A 7,852-nucleotide genomic window follows, 5' to 3' on the forward strand; every position below is an offset into this window, starting at 1 on the left:
AAATAAAGAAAAAAAAAGCTGGCTCGGGGGGTGGGGTGAGGGAATGACAGGGATCACTCCTGTGGGGAAGGGGAGATTGGCTCGTTCCAGCAACCTGGTACGGTTGACATCTCAATGAGTTCATCACATCCTGACATTCACAGTGAGTGACATGCAACCCTGTAATCTGTCTGCTCATGAACCAAAACCCTCTTCTCTCTCTTACACGCACCAACAGATCTAGGTAGACGAGGAGGCCAATGTGAGCCCCAGCCCCCAGACAACCTCGGAGGAGGAAGCTGAGGAAGAACTCTCACTGTGCTGACCTACACCTCCACCAGCACAGAGACACACACCTCTAGTTTAGGCTCAGGGTCACCTACTGAAGAACATCTCACTTACACAGCAGTTGAAGTCAGGGACAGCCCAAGTATCTGGCACTCGGAGGGCTGCTGGCGGTCAGCCACCCACCACCTGAGTCCGAGTCAGATGATGAGCCGTGAGTGGCCGCCAACTCAATGCAGGAGATCCAACAAAAGACAACGCAACATCAGGCAGAGAAATGGCAGTCACTCAGCAGACTGAAGTGAAGGATGGAGGAGTCCTGTCTGATGCTGTGGCTCCAACATGTGTGCACCTCGAGGTCACCATGGGAAGGTTGGCGACCTCAATGGAGATCTTAGTCCAGCAAGTTATGCTGGATTTGCACTCGGTCCTGGACTCCATAGCCACACACATTGGTGGGCACCATCAGTATCCTGGCGAGAGGGGGGTGAGGAACCTTGCCTTCCCTCCAGGTTCCCCTACTCCTCAATGTGTTAGGGAGGGATCCTCGGGCACCCACAGGGAGGATGAGCCTCAACCGGACACCCCCGTGGCCTCCACTCAGGACAATCCAAAGGTGTCCATCCGCTCTGAATCCCCTCTGCCTGTGACTCCATCCACTCCAGCTGCTGAGGCCGAGGAGGGGCATCTGCCCCCGAGCAGGAAACCCTTATCAAACCAGGGCCCTCCAGGCCTCAGGCTAACAGAGGATGTCAGCCATCATCGTCACAGACACAGGACGTAGCAGTCAGCAGGCTGCCTCCACCTCTGCTGCACCCAGGCTTAGTGGTAGATTAGGAAAATTAAGAAATATTGAAATCAGTTTTGGGTCATGGGTGTGCAACTCTGTAAAAATATTGCAATTTTGTAAACACATTAGATGTTTATGTGAATGGCTTGGTCAACTGACGGCGTTGTGATTATATACACATGAATCCTCTTATTTCGAGGTTTAGACTTCCTCCCATTCACTGATAGTGTCCCTTTGTGTTATTCACATTCATGTGATGCCAACCTCACTAAGATAGTTTCCATACCCTTGTGTGATATCATGGAGATGCGTTAAAATCTTTATTGGAAGTATGTGCTTAATGCACTTGTAACCCTTTCTCCTCATGATACACCATTGTGTGAGAGCAGCTCAGCAGCATTGAAGGATTAGAGGCAGTTGTGTCTCCGCACTGGTAACACCAAAGGTCAAGGCCTGGATGGGAGGATGATATCCCCAACCATGTCCTCATCTCAGTGACTGCTGTAGTTTCTCATTAACGTGGCAACGACTGCATCAAGTAAATTTCCACAGCGTTCTCGCTGTTGTGCTGACTTTCATTTCCCAGAGCGAGCGCATACAGGGTGTACTGCTGAGCTTCATAGAGATATTGGCCTGGTCAATGATGAAGCTCGAAGGTGAAAGTCAGAATACTGAACCTGCTCTCGATGTGACAGGTTGGACGTCCCTTTCAATGCAATGAAGTTACATTAAGTGGCAGGAGAAATGAGGCCATCTCCTGTTGCCTTCACTTTACTCCTCCTGGAATCTGGTAGCAATTAAAGTTGCACGGGAACATCTTTCACATCATGCTTCCTTGATGGCATCATCCATGGAAGCTCATCACGCTCTTCAGGTTCCTGACCCTCCTGCTCTTCATCCTCCGAGGAGCTCTCATCTTCCTCCATTCTTCCCTCTGGCAAGGAATCATCCCTTTGTAGCACCAGGTTGTGAAAGATGCAACACACAACAATGATAGGGGTACTCTATCTGGAGCGTACTGCAGTGCCCTACCTGAGCGGTCCAAATATTGGAAACGCATCTTTAGAATTCCAATGGTCTGCTCGATTGGAACCGCGTGGAGCTGTGATCTGCATTGTACCTCTCCTCCGAAGCACTCCAAGGCTGACACATGGGTATCATGGGCTGGTGTTTCAGTGAGCACCCCTTATCCCCAAGGAGCCATCCCTGAAGACGCTCAGGCCCTTCTATCTGGGGCACCTGGGGGTGATTCAGGATATGGCAACTCCCAGCGTACCTGGCACAAACCTGCATTATGAGCTTCCAATGATTGCACACCAGTTGAACATTGATAGAATAAAAGACTTTATGTTTGATAAACATGGCTACTGCTGTAGAGCCCTTAAAGCCACATTGGTGCAGTCGATTGCACCCTGCACTCTTGGGAAGCCTGAGATGGCTGCAAAGTCATTGAATCTCACTGCCTTGATGCCTTCATTGAGTGCAAACTTCACATAGTGATGAGCCTCATTGTAGAGGCATCTGTGACCTCCTTGATACATCAAATTGTGGTGGACTGCGAGATGCCACACAGCTCCCCTGTGGATTCCTGGAATGATACGCAGGCAAAGAAATTGAGTGTGGCGGTGACCTTTAAGGCCGCTAGCAGTGGATAGTCTCCACCGATGGGGAGCTAGTTCCTCCTGTAGAATGTGCCAGATGTGATCCACCAGAGCTCGGGACAAGCGCAAATGACATTGTCTCTCACTCATCTGCAAATAGGAGAGTCTTCTTTAGTAGACCATTGGTCTAGTGAGTCGCCTCCACGGTCTGGGTCTATTCTTGTGATCTTCATGTCCTTGCCGTGGTCCCCTGGACCTCAGGCTGAAGCTGCGCTTGGCGTCACCTGTCCCTTCCCCTCCTCCCCCATTCTATTGGAAGCCTCAATGAGGCAGCATTAATTCTTAGATCCATTATTGTTTTGTCCTTCTCTTTGAAATGATATATTGAATACATTAATGAATAATGGGTAAAAATAGTGAAGCTCACAATCTTGAACTAATAGCAATTGTAATGGTCTTCATTGGCTTCTACCCTACTGGTCTTGTTGCTGATGCAGGATTGTAACTGAGGCGCTAACAGGCACATTGAGGTGACCAAGGTACCATCCCTGAGACTCAACATCTCAATCCCACAGAGGTTGAAGAATGTTTGAATGACATGCACAGCCTGCCCTAGTTCAGCGCTCCAAACTCAGATCAGACATATTAATTGATAATAAGTTTCTCATGATTAATGACTGGATGCCCTTTGGCCAGTTAGGAATGCAAATTCTGGAAAGCACATGACAGTCCTTCACTGATGGAATGCCATATACGCAGCACCAGTGCCTCCTTAACAGTTGCCTGCATCCCAAATTTCACATTCCTGTGGTGTTAATGTTGAAATACAGTGACTGTGATGTTAAGCCAATGACTCCTAAATTTCTCTGTTACAGCATGGCTAAAAGCATGGGATTGAATCTTCTCAAGGAGGTCTTCCTACTTGCTCTCAGCTCTGGCTCCATATTAATTTTGTGGCACCAACAGGTTAGAGGGTGCCCCAGAAAGGGCCCCTTAGCGCAGCAATGTGCTCCTCTCACAGTGCCTCAAAGCCCTCCCATGCAGATTAGTTTCTACTTTCAATTTATAATTGCACCATTAGTCCAAGTGTGCAAGATAGGGGTTCTGCACTTACTTTGAGACCAGCTTTGACATTCCCTCTCTCACTATCCACATCTCAGAAATTTACCTGGAACCTCACAGTGTGCAGGTAGAGATCCCTCCTGTTTTTCTCCAGCCTCCCCCAGTAATGCTGGATCCCATTGTTGTTGTAGTAGACATTCTTACCCTCCTTCCTGAGCCCATCATTACTGATGTGCCCATGCACCTTGTGAACCTCATCCCTCCCCATCTAGAGGTCAGCTGCAGAGGAGACCCCCCACCACCAAGAGAACTTAACATATTCCCTATCCCCCCACCTTGTTATGTTTTCCCCAAATACAGGCTGCAGATGCCTCCCATCACCATTAGTATCCCATTTGCAGACCAGTACAGAGTGTAAAGAACATATCTTTTTATTTTTGTTTGATTATGGAATAAAATTACAATGGCTGCAGTTTGAAAGACATGCATCCTGGAACATTGTGAGGGATATGTACAGTGTTGCTGTCCTGGAACAGAGTGTGCCATAAAAGACAGGATGGTGCTGAGGAGGCGTCAGGTTTAATGGCAACAACTTTTAATTGCCTCATGACCACGGTTTGTGTGAGAGCAGTGCAGCAGAATAGCTCCTAGACTGAAAAGAGAAAAGACCTAAAACTTTTTGCTCCTGTGTGTGTAAGATTCCAGTAATTCTACAATAATAGCTAGCTGGCTTTTTTCCCCTCATATCTCTATAATCTGCTCTCTCTCGGAAAACCCCTGTAAAAAGCAAAAGGGGAAAATCACCATTAGAGACATGATTCTCTGATTCTGAGACATTGAAAGGCAAATACTCAACCAGTGAACTAAATACTGAAAGTGCTGGAAAACCACCTCGTGTCATCAACAAAGAACTGAAAGGAATTTGGAAAACATTGATCAAAATCAACCCATCGAATCCTGTACTCCAGAATTAATGCTATTGAACTGTTTTTATCCCACCCTTAATATCCATGTTTTGTGCGTCTTATGCATCTTGTGTGTGTGTGTATAGGGATTTAAGAAGGGGAAGAGTTTAGGTTATAGAGTTAGAAATTAGCAGTTCATATTTCTTTCTTTTGTCACTGGTTAAAGACAATTTATTCAGTAAACAGTTATTTACTTATTAAGTTTACAAACCTGGTGCTCGTATTCTGTTAACCTAAATTAAACAATTAGGTAGTTTGATCAAACTTCTCACATTTGTCATGGCTCAGGGAGTAGTGGGGCTTGGTATTACAGCACGCTATCCCCAGTGAGCCGTGACAAGAGACAGACAAACCCATGGACAGTGACTTGAATATGCCCTGCACACCAAGCTGTGCATTATCTCAATTGAGCATGTGCCCCTCCCAGGAGTGGGAGGTCAAAGTGTGTGCCATGCATAGCATGGCCCGTATGCCCCAGGACTGTCTCTACTCTCTCACTCCTGACTGTGAGCCCAAGGATTGTCTTCACACTCTGACTCTGAGCTGCTAGCCACAGGCCAAGGACTTTGACTTTCAATGAGTTTCATACTGACCTTATAAGTGAACACTACACATTCTCCCTTCCCATCCCTCACCAATTCATTAATCTCAGTGTGACCAATCCCTCTTGTGCCACACTACACACCCCTCTTTCATATTCTAGAGTCTACGGGCATCCCCTCCTATTCATACATGTGGTATCCCATTCACTGCGTTGTTTGTCAGCATTTCAGTTTCCCTTGTTGAGCTCCAGAATCCCACCCCTCTGTCTCCCCTCTGCCTGCTATCATTCCCCATCCTCCTCCAACCCTTTGCAAAGCCTTCCTGCCTCTTTGCCCTCCTGGTGTTCCCCCTTTCCCCACACCGTTGCTATGCTTTCTTGTCCCTTTGCCCCCCATGTGTCTGTTATTCATTCTCCCCCCAACCCTTGGTGGAAATGCTGGTCTCTGTGTGAATGTTCAGCCCTGCCTGAATACCGCTGCACAGTGGTGTCCTTCTTGACCACAGAGGCACCCACCGGGAGCAGTCCAACCCTACAGCCCCAGTAGTGGGGCATTCCAGTGGCTTAGCAATGAGAGCAGCACAGCGCTGTGGCAGGTAGGCTATGAATGTTGCGCGCACCTCGAAGTTGCGAGCAAAGTGAGGTCCAACCGCTGCACGCCACTCTTTTTCAGAAGTGATTCAGACCGGCGTGTTTTCCTGCTGGTGTGACGCAAGATTGGAAGGTGGCACTGATTCTGGTGAGCAGCATATTTAATGAGCATTCATGAGATGATAATGAATGTAAATGGCATTCAAGCCACTAGCCAGTGGGATACCTGGCCTGACTTAACCTACCATTGGGAGAATTGCAAACTGTTTTTATTCCAGCTGGAAGCGGGTTTTTGGATTCCGTTAGATTCCCTGCTCCTGCACACCATAAAACCTGCCATGGACACGATGGGAAAATTCCGGCCTTCATTCTCAAAGAACACTCTTGATTTTGATGAATAGATAGAACATCTACTTATTAATGAAAACCATCCTTTAACAGAGACAATGGCCAGGATTTTACGGCCCTGCTGTGCTGTGTCTTCCCCCAACGGATGCAGTGAGCCATTTAAATCTCCATTCAGTTCAGTGACACCGTAATATCCCACTGGGTGGGAGGGGCCATCAAATCCTGGCCAATGTTCTTCAATGTAGATAAATTCAGTGTGAGGCATCTGGGCCATAGTAATTCCGGGCATGTGAACACCCTGCAGAGTTATTCTTTGAAGGCAGTAGAGTATTAAATTCCTCTTGCAATAAGCAACAATGTTCTATTAGCTATCCTAATTATTTGCTGTACCTGAATACTAACCTTTTAGGATTCATGCACTAGGACACCCAGATCCCTCCGCATCGGAGAGCTCTGCATTTCTCACCATTTAGATAATAAGCTTCTTTTATATTCTTTCTGCCAAAATGGACAATTGCACATTTGCCCACTCACTTAACCTATCTGTATCTCTTTGTAGCCTCATTCTGTCCTCTTCACAACTTACTTTCCCACCAATCTTTGTGTCATCAGCAAACTTAGCAACCATACCTTCAGTCCCTTCATCCAAGTCATTTATATAAATTGTAAAAAATTGAGGCCCAGGACTGATCCCTGTGGCACACCTCTCATTACATCTTACCAACCAGAAAATGACCCATTTATGCCTACTCCCTTTTTCTTGTTGGCTAGCCAATCTTCTACCCATGCTAATATGTTACCACTACACCATGAGCTTTTAGCTACTGCAGTACCCTTTATGTAGCACCTTATCAAATGCCTTCTGGAAATAGTACAGCACATCCACCGGTCCCCTTTATCCACAGCACATGTTACTTCTTCAAAGGACTCCAATAATTTGGTTAAACATGATTTCCCTCTTATAAAACTATGTTGACTCTGCCTAATTAACTCGAATTTATCTAAGTGCCCTGTTACAACATCTTTAATAGTAGCTTCTAACATTTTGCCTATGGCATATGTTAAGCTAACTGGCCTTTAGTTTCCTGCTTTCTGACTCCCTCCCTTTTTGAATAAATGAGTTACATAGATTTTACAATCTAATGGAACCTTCCCCAATTCTAGGGAATTTTGGAAAATTAAAACTAATGCATCAACTATCTCACTAACCACCTCTTTTAAGACCCTAGGATGAAGTCAGTCTGCAGCTCCAACAATTTGCTCAGTATCACTTCCTTGGTGATTATAATTTTCAAGTTCCTCCCTTCCTTCCATTTCCTGATTTACAGCTATTTCTGGGATGATACTTGCATCCTCTATAGTGAAGATCGATGCAAAATACCAGTTCAATTCATCTGCCATTTCCCTACTTTCCATTATGACTTTCCCAGACTCACTTTCTATGGACCGATCGGGCTCTCCTGAGAGGCCGTGAACCATGAGTCATGGAGAAGTTAGTCCAACTCCTAGAAAATTGTGAGGGGCTTGGAGATGCCTATCCCTGCAATGTACCCAACCAGGTCTGGAGTGCAGGGAGTGGGCTTGCTATCCGCACCCTTATCCCATGCCAGTCAAGATTGGTGGGACTGGGAATGGGGGCAGGAATCCCAGAATTGTGTCCCATCCACCATTTTTAAATGGCTCTTAAGTT

The sequence above is a fragment of the Cetorhinus maximus genome, chromosome 9, assembly GCF_964194155.1.
Source record: "Cetorhinus maximus chromosome 9, sCetMax3.hap1.1, whole genome shotgun sequence".
Taxonomy (NCBI): Eukaryota; Metazoa; Chordata; class Chondrichthyes; order Lamniformes; family Cetorhinidae; genus Cetorhinus; species Cetorhinus maximus.